Below are 15,569 nucleotides of genomic sequence, written 5' to 3' on the forward strand. Positions count from 1 at the left end.
GATATTTTACTCAAATCCAGGCCTCACACAATTGGTGAGTTAACCGGTATACAGCAGCGGAGTTTTGATTGTCTAAAGTCTTCTGTGTGTACTGATACTGTCTTAATCTGTCCCAGATTTGAACTGCTGTTTGTTATTCAGACCAACATCTTCAACAGGGGTATCGGGCAGTTTTGTCTCAACGCGATGAGGACGATTGTTTGAAGTCAATTGCTTTTATCAGTAGGAAAGTACTTCCTTGCGAACTTCACTACCTTACGATTGAAAAAGAGTGTTTGGCCATCAAGTGGGCCATGGAGGCTCTGCAATATTACTCGTTTGGTCGATCATTCCTGTTATTGACCAATCATACCCCTGTGGTTTGGCTCGCCAGGAACATAGACACCAATGTCTAAGGTGTTTTTTTAGCTCTTCAGCCATTCTTGTTTCAAACTCACCATCTTCCTGGTATGCTGCAGGATAATGCTGATTTCTTATCTCAGACTGCTGATTCGTCATGGCCCGATCTGCCATGCCTAGTTGGGAGGTACTCTGAAGTGACTCCTGTATGCTTGCATACAGAGCAACGACATCAGGAGCCTGGGGGTACTGGCACTTGCTAAAACAGGGTTCTAGTGGTTGAGGGCGTTGTGGCCAATCATTATATAATGGGTGGAGAAGAGAGTAATGGTGGCATGGACCTAAAGGAAAAAGGTGTTACGAGGATCAGCAGAAGACAGACTGTGGCATGTAACAGATACGGCGGCCACATAACGGGGGCAGGAATCCCGAAAGAGACGTCTGCAGGTTTGAGAGAATGTGGGCGACCAGAGAGGAAGCGAGAAGAGGCACCAGGTGAGGATATGGATGGCCTGATGAGGAAATGCTGGAGGCTGCTCGGTAGGAGACGAAGGGGTGTTCTCCTTGGAGAGGTGTTTTGGATGTGGCGGCAGCAGCTAGCAGCTCCTAATCAGAACCGTGGACTCAGGAAGGGACTAGCAGGAGCTCGGGGGGCAAAAATTGGTGAGTAGTTTTATGAGAGACAGTCTGTGGGTTCTAAAAAAAGTGTTTATGTGCTTAAATTCACAAGTGCTATTGGCAGCAGCCTAATTTACACTTGAGTGTTTTTCTTTTAGTTACCACTGCTCAAGGTTGAGCTCGAAACCGGACGTTCACAGGCTAAGAATGTTTCACCTTGTTTTAAGCACAGAGGAGACACATGTGTAGGAAAATAGCCTCTTTCTAGCATGGTTACCCCCCATTTTGTCGGTTTGACTGTGTCTACTGGGAACCTGCTAACTAGGACAGCAGCAGTAGTTATGCTCTCTCCCTCTAAATTTGGTTGTTGGATACTGTTAACACAGTATTCCACTCATAATTGGTATACTGGTGCCCCCTTATAAGTCCCTAGAATATGGTACCTAGCTACCCAGGGCATTAGGTTTCCAGGGGATCCCTATGGGCTGCAGCATTTCTTTTCCCACGCATAGTGAGCCCATGCAAAGGCTTCTACAGGACTGCCATTGCAGCCTGTGTGAAATGGTGCATGCACCTGTTTACTGCCATTTGCACTGCACCAGGTCACTTATAAGTCACCCATTTGTCAGGCCTTCCAACCCTGAAGGCTGGGTGCAGAGTACCTAAATGTGAGGGCACCCTTGCACTAGTAGAGGTGACCCCACATTGTCCAGGACCATTTTCCCAGACTTAGTGAGTGCGGGGATGCCATTTTACGCGTGCACTGCACATAGATCACTACCTATGTACAGCTTCACAATGATAACTCAGTATATGCCATGTTTGGTATCAAACATGTTGGAATCATACCCCAAGGCTTTTGCAAGCATTAGTTGTATGATTCCATGCACTCTGGGGGCTCCTCAGAGGACCCCCAGTACTGCCATTACAACCTTCTGAGTTTTTCCAGGCAGCCTCAGGTGCTGCCACCTCACAGACAGGTTTCTGTCCTCCTGTTGCTCAAGTAGCTCGAGCCCAGGAAGGCAGAACAAAGCATTTCCTTTGGGAAAGGGGTGTTACACCCTTTCCCTTTGGAAATAGGTGTTACAGGCATGGGAGGGGTAGCCTCCCAGAGCCTCTGGAAATGCTTTGAAGGGCACAGATGGAGCCCTCCTTGCATAATCCAGTCTACACTGGTTCAGGAACCCCCAGTTCCTGCTCTGGCGCACAACTGGACGAGGGAAAGGGGAGTGACTACTCCACCATCCATCACCACCCCAGGGGTGGTGCTCAGAGCCCCTCTAGTGGGTCCCTGGGTTTTGCCATCTTGGATTCTAAGTTGGCAGGGCACTCTGGGAGCATCTCGGTGCCAGCAGGTGACGTCAGCGCCCTCCCCTGATAGGTGCGTACCTGTGTATCTGACCAATCCCCCTTTCAGGGCTATTAAGAGTCTCTCTCTTGGGTGACTCTTCAGATTCGGATTGCAAGACTCCAGCAGGAATCTTCTGCATCCTTTACTTCACTTTCAGAAGAAACTGCATTTAGATCCTCCAAGAACTCTACAATGACAACAAAGAAGCAAAGACGACTTCTGCAACATTGTATCTTCAGCTCCTACCAGCACCTGCAACTGTGTTCCGGTCGTGCATCCTCAGAGGGCAGCCAGTCTTCAGCCTGCACCAGAGGAACAAAGAAATCTCCCTTGAAGTGAAGGAGTCACTTCCCTGCTTCAGCAGGCACCCCTCTGCAGTGATGAACTGTGGCTTGGGTCACCTCTCCTGAAGAAGTGCCTGGATCCAGCAACACGGATAATGGACTGAAGTGGTCCCGACGGTCCAGACGTCCAACTATCCAACTTTGATGGAAGTAAGAGCTTGCCTTCCCATGCAAGAGAGTACCCCGTGCACCAGGTGTTTTACAGTTACCAAGGCTTGTTGACATCCTCCACAAAGTTTTTCATGCACCTTGTAGCTCTGGCCCCCAGCACTCCTTCCTGCGATGCACAGCCTCCTGGGTGGTTCTCCGGTGGCGTGGGATCCCTTTGTGTAGTGTTGCATGGGCCTCCTTTTGCACCTTCTTTGTCCCCATGCTGTGGGACTCCTGCGTGCACTGTCTGGTTTTCTGAGGGCTCTCTGAGTTGCTGAGAGCACCCTCTGACTTACCCTCCTGGGTAGAATCCACCAGGTCTCTTCTGGTCCTGGACAACGCCATTTTCCACTAACTGCGAGCTTTGCATGTGCCAAGGCTTGTTGGCAGAATCCAGCAACACAAATCAGACTGCAATCATTCATCCGGCATTGGACATCATCTGCACCAACCAGGAACCCGCATCCATCTTCCTGGGTGCAGTACTGACTGTTGTTCCTCACCGGTGGTTCTTCATTTGCACCCTCATCCAGGTTAGCAGGGGCTCGTGTTCTCCCTGGACTCTTCAGTGCTTCTTGCACTTGGTCCCCTTCTTCCACAGGTCCTCAGGTCCAGGAATCTATCATTGGTGTCTTGCAGTCTCTTCTGGTTCTTGCTTAATCTTCTTTCTCGTATTCTTGTGTATTCCAGGAAAGTTACTGTGATTTACTCCTGCTTTCTTGGGTTCTGGGGTGGGTTCTATTACTTACCTTTGATGTTTTCTAATACTCCCAGCGCCCCTCTACACACTACACTTGTCTAGGTGGGAAACTGACTTTCGCATTCCACTTTCTTAGTATATGGTTTGTGTTCCCTCTAGGCCCACTCCAAACTATATACTTTAGTATTTGCACTGTTTTCTCACTGTTTTACAACTATTTCTGCATACTAGTGTATATAATTTGTGTATTACCTCCTAAGGGAGTATAGTCTCTATGGTATTTTTGGCATTTGTATCACTAAAATAAAGTACCTTTATTTTTGTAACACTGAGTATTTTCTTTCATGTGTGTGAGTACTGTGTGACTACAGTGGTATTGCACAAGCTTTGCATGTCTCTTAGTTAGGCCTTGGCTGCTCATCCACACTACCCCTAGAGAACCTGGCTTCTAGACACTGACTACATTTTACCAATAAGGGATAACAGGACCTGGAATAAGATGTAAGTACCTTTGGTACCCACTACAAACCAGGCCAGCCTCATACAACAGGATGCTGGTGTGGTGGTGGAAGTAGCACAAAGTATTAAGTACTTGCCTACTAAGACTTATGTCCTTTTATCATCAGGGTTATACCATACCAGTGTCCGGAGGGACGAAGTCCAGGAACCCAGGCTGTGAAACCAGAAAAAGGTCCTGTCATGTGGTGGTTTGACCTTATTAGAATCATACAAAAAAAATGTTGAATGAAACTTGTTAGACTCATACCGCTTCTGTAGTTGTGGCCAATCCATCATCCTGTTAAAGTAGGGAAATATGTTCCAATATATGAATGTATTTTCATCACATCGATATAGTCAGCAATCACTAACTGATATTCAAGGTCTGCAAGTTGAATTCACATTCCTTTAAATCCCAGTTCAATGTACATTATGTGATACATTTATAACCCAAATTCTGGCTTCTGGTGAAACAAGAAGAATCAAAGCAGTTACCAGCAGTTTCTTGGCTGAGCAATGGGGTGTTATGCAATGTACTTACAGTTCATTACAGTACACCATATCAAAGAGCTATGTTGTCTGCATGGACACGTTGGTGCTCATCCAGAGCATCATCACTCTTCTTTTGTCTAGAAGAAAAGTCATAGATACAAATCTACAGACTTTTTTGGATATATTCTCCATAGCTCCCAGGATGGCCAATTCATAGTGCTCTCCGTTGATTGCAGTTCTGATATCCTTACGTGGGAATATCTCTGACTTGTAAACCTGAGGATTCACCAAATGTAATTACATCTCTAATAATGGAGATTACATTAAGTTCAATGTTCTGCAAATATAACACAGTGCCATCAGCGTTGAAGGTAGTTAGACTATGCCTACCTCCAACATATAGCCCACAATGAAGGGGTAATACAGGCAGAAGCATATAATGGGTCCCACAACCAACACAAAAATCAGGGGAGACAACAGTCAAACCCCTGCAATTTGGTACTGTGTCTGATTACAGATTTTTAAGCTTCACCCAGGCCGAGAGACCTGTATAAAGTAACTTTATCATAGTCGAAACATGGGCCCTCATTACAACATTGGCTGTAAATCACACTTACCGCTATGAAGAAGACCGCCAACACACCACCGCAGCCGCGGAAATCCGCTACAGCTATTACGACCCACAGCTCAGAATCTGCCAAAATCTAAACACCCACACAAGTCAGCCACACCAAAGGTCTGTGATAAACTGGCGATAACCAAACCTCCACCATCACGCCAACAGGAATACGCCCACACTATCACGACCCACGCGCTCAAAATACACACACATTTACAAAACACTACCACATTTGAGAATTCCAAATACACACACCTGATACACATACACACACCACTCCCACACACCCAATACAATATAAAACACACACCCACATTACTAATAAACCCTTACAACCACAAATTTGACAGAAGCAGAGAGACAGCAAAGCAAAGACCACACCAGCATACGGAGGCACACAACATCATCACTCACACAACATCCACGCACAAAACACTACACACCCCTAAACATCACCCCACACATCACAACACACACCACCTCACACATCACCCACACCACCCCATGGCACCGCAAAGACACCCCAGGTTTTCTGAGGAGATGCTCAGGGTCATGGTGGAGGAAATCATCCGGGTAGAGCCACAGCTTTTCGGATTACAGGTGCAGCACACCACCATAGCTAGGAAGATGGAGCTATGGCGCAGAATTGTGGACAGGGTCAACTCAGTAGGACAACACCAAAGAACACAGGATGACATCAGGAAGAGGTGGAACGACCTACGGGGGAAGGTGCGTTCTGTGGTCTCAAGACACCACATTGCAGTTCAGAGGACTGGTGGCGGACCCCCACCTCCTCCCCCACAACTAACAACATGGGAGGAGCAGGTCTTGGCTATACTGCATCGTGAGGCCTCGCAGGAGTAGCTGGAGGAATGGACTCTGGTAAGTCAAATCTTTCACTACTTCGTTCCCCACCCTACCTGCATGCTATCACATACCCCGACCCTCGCCCTCACCCCCATCACTCCAACTCCTCACATATGTCCCACTATCACAAAGCACACATCCCAACACCAAGCCCTGCATGCAACAACAAAGCATGGACACCCATCACCAATGCATGCCCACTACACATACCCACACAGACCCCTAAACAATTATCACACAAGGTCCTACACAAGAATGTAAGCACTGGGGTACAGGGTCACCCACCCATTGCACACCATGGCACACACAGATGCAATAATCATGCCTTTACACCCCTGCAGGACCCCTACTCAACGTCACCGGACAGGAGGTTCCAGACATGTCCAATTCACCCACAGAAGAGGCCCACAGTGATGACAGCAGCTCTGTCCAACTGGATCTAGATGACCAGCCCGGCCGATCTGGGACCTCGGGACAGTTGGTTCCCCTCACACAGTCACAGGCCATCACAGAGCCTCCCCCCTCAGGAAACACAAGCACAGCACCCATCCAGCGGGCCCATACCTCTGTCCCCAGGACACGTCAAGCAGCAGTGCATCCACCACTACAGGGAACCCAGGCTAACCCACCACCCCAAGAACAACAGGGACCTGGGGGCAGTGGCAGTGGGCACACGGTTCAGGGGAGAGAGGCCCAGGAAAACTGGGGAACTGGGAGATCTGCTGTGCGACAGGGGGAGGACAGGTCCAAGGAACCCATGCTCCACAAGGCCCTCTCCAACATCATGGGAGCGTACCATCATTCCCAGGAGACGATGGCAACGGTACTGGCCAAGTTTCAGGAGACCCAGCGGCTGCAGGAGGAACAGTATTTGGGGTTCAGGGAGGGACTCAAATCCATCAATACTACCCTGGGCACCATTGTGGGGGTGCTGAAGGACCTCGTGAACACCAGGAGGGACTATGTGGCACAACAAGGGGCCCCTGACACTAGCCTGGACGATGAACTGCCAACCACCTCCACTGGCGCTAGTGGACAGGAGGCACCGCCACAGGACCACAACACCAGCACCCCACCCCCTGCAGATGGAGAACCACCCCGCAAGCGGTCCCTGAGATCCAGGACAAAGACAGAGAACAATGCCAAGACCCCCACCAAGAAATGAGACCACCCTGAATGTCATCCTTCTGTCCCACTTTGTCACCCTGTCCATCCTTAAACTGCCCTAGCTCCACGTCCTATGCCCCTTTGGACAATGCACCTGTGAGACCAATAGACTGGACTCTGCCATGGACATTCCTCCACCATCACCCCTGACCATTTTACAAGCCCCTCCACTATTTAGCACTTAAATAAACACCCTTAAACCACAAAACAATCTGGAGTCAGTCTATGCTTTCACAAATGTGTATTTGTAATAACTGCGGGAAACAGCAATGTCCATACTATTGTCAACATACCTATGTCACACAGATCTAGTCCATGAGGTAACATAGCAGAGGTCACACAGTGGGACCCACATATGTGAAATCGAAAGGGAAAGTGACAAATTAGGGTCCATACACAGGGTGAAAGTGACAGACAGATGAGAGGTTGAACAAATTTATCAGATGTAGGAGGCAGTGATGTCTTCTTACCTGTGTCTCACTGGAAGTATTGTTGGATCACAGTGTTTCTGTTGTCTGTGTCCTCTTCTTCTGCCTCCTCTTCTTCACTGTCCACAGGCTCCACAGCTGCCACAGCACCTCCTTCAGGACCATCCTCCTGCAGAAAAGGCACCTGTTGTCGCAAAGCCAAGTTGTGCAGCATACAGCAGGCCATGATGATATGGCACACCTTCTTTGGTGAGTAGTAAAGGGAACCACCTGTCATATGGAGGCACCGGAACCTGGCCTTCAGGAGGCCGAAGGTCCGCTCTATAACCCTCCTAGTTCGCCCATGTGCCTCATTGTAGCGTTCTTCTGCCACTGTCCTGGGATTCCTCACTGGGGTCAGTAGCCATGACAGGTTGGGGTAGCCAGAGTCACCTGCAAATGTCGAGGGACAACTGTTAGACACACACTAACCCCTAGGGACAACCCCAGACCCAGACAACTATTCACACTGTATAGGGTCCTTGTCCTCACCTAATAGCCACACACAGTGCCTCTGGAGTTGCCCCATCACATAAGGGATGCTGCTATTCCTCAGAATGTAAGCATCATGCACTGAGCCAGGAAACTTGGCGTTCACATGGGAGATGTACTGGTCAGCCAAACACACCATCTGCACATTCATAGAATGGTAGCTCTTCCGGTTTCTGTACACCTGTTCACTCCTGCGGGGGGTACTAAGGCCACATGTGTCCCATCAATGGCACCTATGATGTTGGGGATATGTCCCAGGGCATAGAAGGCACCTTTCACTGTAGGCAAATCCTCCACCTGAGGGAAAACGATGTAGCCGCGCATGTGTTTCAGCAGGGCAGACAACACTCTGGACAACACGTTTGAGAACATAGGCTGGGACTTCCCTGATACTATGGCCACTGTTGTTTGAAAATACCCACTTGCCAGGAAATGGAGTACTGACAGGACCTGCACTAGAGGGGGATTCCTGTGGGATGGCGGATAGCTGACATCAGGTCTGGCTCCAACTGGGCACACAGTTCCTGGATTGTGGCACGATCAACTCTGTAGGTGACTATTACATGTCGCTCTTCCATTGTCGACAGGTCCATCAGCAGTCTGTACACCAGAGGATGCCGCCACCTCCTCACCTGCCCCAGCAGATGTGCTCTATGGATGAGAACAGCGATCAGAAGGTCAGCCAACACTGAGTTACCAAAAAACAACTTTATTGCACACAATTGTCAATCCGCTATGTGCCTGTCTTAGTGTGTATGCAAGGCCTAGATATGTGTGACGCATTTAAAAATTGTGCCATGTGGCCCCCTGATATGGCGGCTGCCTGACCTGTAAGGTGGGACAAGGGGATATGAGGTAACTGCGCTGGCGTTGTACACCATCGCGGTAGGCGGTCGAAGACAGCAGCACAATCCTGCATTGGTTAACATTGGACCCTACGGGTCCCAGGAGCCAATGACAATGTACGCCGGCGGTGATGGTACGCACCGCCGCGGACGTGACCGCCATTTTCTCTCTGTTCACTCACTTGATACCTGATCTTCGACAGGAGAGGACCTACACTGCAAGTGCTGCTGTGACCTCAGTCTGGAAGCGACAATGGCTCAAGTGTCTAGGGAAAGGGTCCCTGCCTTCACATCGGAGGAGTTGGAGAAACTAGTGGATGGGGTCCTCCCCCAGTACACGCTACTCTACGGTCCTCCAGACAAACAGGTGGGTACACTGTGAGCATTCTGTATGGGCAATGCCTGTTTGGAGTGGTGTGGATGGGAGATGGGGGGGGCGGATGAGGCGTCCATGATACAACCGTGAGTGTATGTGCGTCAGGGCAAGGGTGGGAACGTGGGACAATGACTGTGACGGTCTGGACGTTTAACGTTTTTCCTTTTCTGCTGTACTACCCCTGTAGGTCAGCGCCCACCAGAAGAAGGATATTTGGCGTGCCATCGCCAAGGACGTCCAGACCCTGGGGGTCCACCACAGACGGAGCACCCACTGCCGGAAAAGATGGGAGGACATTCGCCGCTGGAGCAAGAAGACGGCAGAGGCCCAGCTGGGGATGGCCTCCCAACGTGTGAGGGGTGCCCGTCGCAACATGACCCCCCTGATGTTTCGGATCCTGGCGGTGGCGTATCCGGAGTTTGATGGGCACTTGAGGCATCACAGCAGCCACAAGGGGGTGAGTACCGTCACATCCATCTGACTCTGCACGCATTGGAGGTGTCTGGGTGCGGGAGGTGGGCAGTGGGTTCCCCTAGGCTAGGGCGACCTTTGTAGGCAAGGACCCTTTGTGAGACAGGCTAAGTGGCACCCCAACCCCACCAGTAGTAAGAGCTATCTACACCTAATCAGGCTCCTGTAACTTCCATGTGTGCAGCAATTGGGCATAGGCCATGTACCCCCTGTCCCTGTGATAAATTAGGGAACTCTAAGTGCATGGCGTAGTGCAGAGTGCTGCTGTGTCTGTTGTGTCCGCCAACGGTAGCAGTGTTGCATGCACTGAACATGTCTTTCTACTTTCTTTCCCCCCACCCTTTTTGTGGTCTCCCTGTTCTTGTGTGAATTAGCATCATCAGGCGGAGGAGCTGTGCCACCGGAGGAGAAGGGAGCTGCATCCCACTTGGCCCCGGAAGGCGAGACAACGGAGTCAGAATTCACCAGTAGGACGGAGGGCGAGGGGAGCTCCACTGCGGGGACTGGAGCAGAGACCAGCGACACTGACTCCTCCTCTGATGGGAGCTCCCTTGCGGTGGCAGGCCCCTCTGTGCCCCCCGCATCTACAGGTACAGCTGCCACCCCCACTACCAGCACCACCCTCCCAGCAGCCCCTCAGCGTGTGCCCCGTGGCCGCTCATCCAGGAGGGTGGGCATCTCTTTCGCCCGAGGCACCTCAGGCCCTGCCCCAGTCAGCCCTGCTACCCTCAGTGAGGAGGCCATTGACCTCCTCAGATCCCTCACTGTTGGGCAGTCTACCATTCTGAATGCCATCCAGGGTGTAGAGAGGCAGTTGCAACAGACAAATGCATACCTGGAGGGCATTCATTCTGGCCAAGCAGCCCAACAGCGAGCATTTCAGACTCTGGCCTCAGCACTGATGGCAGCCATTGTCCCTGTTTCCAGCCTCCCCCCTCCAACTTCCTCCACCCAGACCCAGTCCCCAGTACCTCAGCCTATCCCAAGCACACCATCAGACCAGCTTGCACACACCTCAACACACAAGGGTAGCTCTGGCAAACATAAGCACCACACATCCAACAGGTACTCACACAAGCATCATACCCATGCAGACATACCAACATCCACTGCCTCCACTGTGTCCCCCTCCTCCTCGTCTCCCTCCTCCCTCCCTGTCAAGTCTCCACTCACACCTGCATGTACTACATCTTCAGCCACTACCTCCATCACCAGCACGCCCATCACCACACACCGCTCACGTGCAGTCACCACCCCCACTACCATTCACACATCCCCTGTGTCCTCTCCTAGTGTGTTTGTGAGCCCTCCTCCCAAAGTACACGAACACAGTCACACACCCTCCCAACAGCCATCCACCTCACGCCTCCAGCCCAGGCACCTTCACCCAGAGTCAGCAAACGGACACCTCCTAAAACCACTACCTCTTCCTCCACTCCCAAACCCCCTCCATCTTCCCGTACCAGTGTGTCTAAGAAACTTTTCCTGTCAAACCTTGACCTCTTCCCTTCACCTCCCCCACCCCTTCCGTCCCCTAGGGCCTGCCTTTCTAGGTCCCAACCCAGCACCTCAACCACCACATCACCGGGCACAGTGGCGCCAACAGTAACCGGCTTCTGGAGTGCGCCAAACAGCAGGGCTGCCAGTGTCCCAAAGAGCGAGTCCAAGGACATCCCACCACCTCCAAAACAGAGGAAGTTGCCCAAATCCCGGAGGGCGAAGGCCAAAACACCTGCCACCAAGGGCTCAGCCAAGACAACAGTTGGGAGTGGCAAGACAGCTGCGCCACCATCCAAGGAGGGGAAGGGCCTGAAAAAGAAAGGCAAGTTGCTGCCAACCAGCCACATGCACCGCCGCCAGCACCCAAGATACTGAGCCCTTCAGCAGCACCGAGGTCAGTGAGCCCGCCACCAGCACTGACGCTAATGACACCGCCGCCAGCACCGAGGTCAGTGAGCCCCCCACCAGCACACCTTCCCAATGACCGCTGCAAACACTGCTGCTACTGAGCCCGCCGCCAGAACCTCCAGCGGCCACGCCACATCCTGAGCAAGTGGCACCTACGCAGACATGGCTGCCATCCCCAGTGGTCATTCGTACGAGGCTGGTGGTCAGTTCCAGGGGCCTTCACCCAGAGTCAGCAAACGGACACTTCCTAAAACCACTACCTCTTCCTCCACTCCCAAACCCCCTCCATCTTCCCGTACCAGTGTGTCTAAGAAACTTTTCCTGTCAAACCTTGACCTCTTCCCTTCACCTCCCCCACCCCTTCCGTCCCCTAGGGCCTGCCTTTCTAGGTCCCAACCCAGCACCTCAACCACCACATCACCGGGCACAGTGGCGCCAACAGTAACCGGCTTCTGGAGTGTGCCAAACAGCAGGGCTGCCAGTGTCCCAAAGAGCGAGTCCAAGGACATCCCACCACCTCCAAAACAGAGGAAGTTGCCCAAATCCCGGAGGGCGAAGGCCAAAACACCTGCCACCAAGGGCTCAGCCAAGACAACAGTTGGGAGTGGCAAGACAGCTGCGCCACCATCCAAGGAGGGGAAGGGCCTGAAAAAGAAAGGCAAGTTGCCGCCAACCAGCCACATGCACTGCCGCCAGCACCCAAGATACTGAGCCCTTCAGCAGCACCGAGGTCAGTGAGCCCGCCACCAGCACTGACGCTAATGACACCGCCGCCAGCACCGAGGTCAGTGAGCCCCCCACCAGCACAGCTTCCCAATGACCGCTGCAAACACTGCTGCTACTGAGCCCGCCGCCAGAACCGCCAGCGGCCACTCCACATCCTGAGCAAGTGGCACCTACGCAGACATGGCTGCCATCCCCAGTGGTCATTCGTACGAGACTGGTGGTCAGTTCCAGGGGCCTGGGCAGCTTCCATGTTGCACCACCGTCAGTGGAGTATCCCATCCACTACCTCAATCCTTGGCAGGATGAAGCACTCTGGGCTCAAAGCCCCCTCCAGAACCAGTGGAGAAAGGCATCCACTACCTCTGTCCTTTGCAGGATGAAGCACTCTGGGCACAAAGCCCCCTTCAGAACCAGTGGAGTATCACATCCACTACCTCTGTCCTTGGCTGGATGAAGCACTCTGGGCACAAAGCCCCCTCCCAGAACCAGTGGAGAAAGACATCCACTACCTCTGTCCTTGGCAGGATGATGCACTCTGGGCACAAAGCCCCCTCCAGAACCAGTGGAGACCGTTATCCACTTGAGAGACTGTGGCTTTGCACTACCCAGGATAAAGCAGTGGGCAAACCACCCACTGAAAAGACTTGAGAGACTGTGGCTTTGCACTCCTCAGGATAAAGCATTGGGCAAACCCCCCACTGGAGAGACTTGAGAGACTGTGGCTTTGTACTCCCCAGGATGCAGCAGAGGGCAACCTACCCACTGGAGAGACTTGAGAGACTGTGGCTTTGCAATCCCCAGGATAAAGCAGTGGGCAAACCGACCACTGAAAAGACTTGAGAGACTGTGGCTTTGCACTCCCCAGGATGCAGCAGTGGGCAACCCACCCACTGGAGAGACTTGAGAGACTGTGATTTTGCACTCCCCAGGATGTAGCAGTTGGCAACCCACCCACTGGAGAGACTTGAGAGACTGTGGCTTGTCAGTCCCCAGGATAAAGCAGTGGGCAAACCACCCACTGAAAAGACTTGAGAGACTGTGGCTTTGCACTTCCCAGGATGCAGCAGTGGGCAGCCCACCCACTGGAGAGACTTGAGAGACTGTGGCTTTGCACTCCCCAGGATGCAGCAGTGGGCAACCCACCCACTGGAGAGACTTGAGAGACTGTGGCTTTGCACTCCCCAGGATGCAGCAGTGGGCAACCCACCCACTGGAGAGCCTTGAGAGACTCTGGCTTTGCACTCCCCAGGATACATCAATGGGCATGGAGCCCCCTCGTGGAGCTGGCGTTTTGCACTCATCCGGCTGAGGTGCCCTCCCTTCCCTTCCCCCTGAGGTGCCTGTTTTATTTCGACCAGATGCCCCTGCAGTGTTCTCTCCATTTGGATCGGTATCTTGTGTGGGCCTCGCCCATGCATTTTGGGCCCAGTGGTCCACGGACTATATAGGTGCAGTACCTGGACTTGAATTCTTGGTGTACATATTTGTTAATAGTGTACATATATTTTTGAGTAATGGATTTTTCTTGATTACATTTGTTCAAATCATTTCCTTTTGTCCTTGCGTTCTTCCAGAGGGAGTTGGGGGGGTAAATGTAACGTTTCAGCATGTATTTGTGTGTGTGTTGTTGTGGGTAGGGGTGTTTCGTGTTGCGTGTGTGTGTCACTTTCTTTTCCCTTCCCCCTCCCCTGTGTCGTAGGTGCAGTACTCACCGTGGTTGTCGCCGCCGTCGGTTGCACTCCTGGTAGAGGAGCAGGAAGACAATCGCAGGGAGGATTTGAAGTTCCGGCTCCATGGCGTCCTGGTTCCTCGTGGGTTGTTTAGAGGTGAGAGTTTTCCCTTCCAAGTCCTGTTTCGCTGTGTTTTTGCTTGCGTTGAATCCACCCTGGAAAAGGTGGCGGATTGGCCTGTCATAATAGTGTGGGAGGTACATTGTTTCCCGCCTGTCTTTTGGCAGTGACCGCCATGCTGTTTGTCTGTACCGCTGTGGCGGTCGGAGTGTTAAAGTGGCTGTCTGTGTTGGCGGTTTCCGCCATGGTCGTGATTCCATTTTTTTTTCCGCCAGCCTGTTGGCGGTCTTACCGCCGCTTTACCACCGACCGCCAAGGTTGTAATGAGAGCCATCATTTCCTAGGTACCTCCTGCATAAATAGCCACTTTTATGTATCACACTTTTTTCAGAGTCAAGCGTGCTGGCCGCTGCCATCAGGCACGGATCTACCCAATGCAGAATAGCCATCACTGTGCATAAACTGAAGGCCTTTGATCTCTGAGGTGAAAACCTTGGTTATTGCATCAGACGTTGTAATCCCCGTGGCAAGATTTTTGCAAGGATTTTATTATCAGCATTCAATAGTGAGAGTTGTCTTTATGAGGAGCAATGACTTGCATCTTGGTCTTGTTTGGAAAGTATGGTAATTATGGCAATCAGCATAGACGGGGGTAGTCTGCCTGTGGTAAGAGCTGCGTCATAGACGTCCAGCAGTCTGAGGGCCACTATATCGGAAAGCTCTTTCTAAACTTCCACGAGGATGCCATGCCCCTCCCAGGCGTCACTATTACCAAAGATGCCTATAGCACACTGGACATCCTCCACTGTAAGGGCTGAAATGAGAATTTCCAACATTTCTACTTCATTTCAGACAAGAACGAGATTGTTTAATTAACCAGCTATTTCGCCACATGTTATGACCCAAACAGGAAGCATACCAGCGCTCATAATATTGCCTGAACACATTTAGAATATAAGATGGTGATGTTATAACCAAGCCTGCATCCACAGAGATTGTCAGTACCCACACCAATGTTTTTCCAGGTCTATCACTTTCCCCAAATGGAAGCCGCAGCTTTTACTCACATGTATCACCTCATTATCTGCTGTGTCCCTAAATTCTTTCAATAAGTTTTGTAATTTAAGAAGAGTGCGTATATTTTTACTTAATTCATAGTAATTTTAAACACACTTACGTTCTCTTATTAGTGATCCCCAATAATGTATGTAGTAGTGTTACGATACCCACCCATTTAAAAATATGTATGCCCTGAATATACGCTTACAAGAGGGTCCCTACATCCCCATTTAGGTAAAGTATCACAGAATTCCAGTGGAAAACCAAATCTTGTAATTCCGACCACATAG

Source organism: Pleurodeles waltl, chromosome 4_1, assembly GCF_031143425.1.
Source record: "Pleurodeles waltl isolate 20211129_DDA chromosome 4_1, aPleWal1.hap1.20221129, whole genome shotgun sequence".
NCBI lineage: Eukaryota > Metazoa > Chordata > Amphibia > Caudata > Salamandridae > Pleurodeles > Pleurodeles waltl.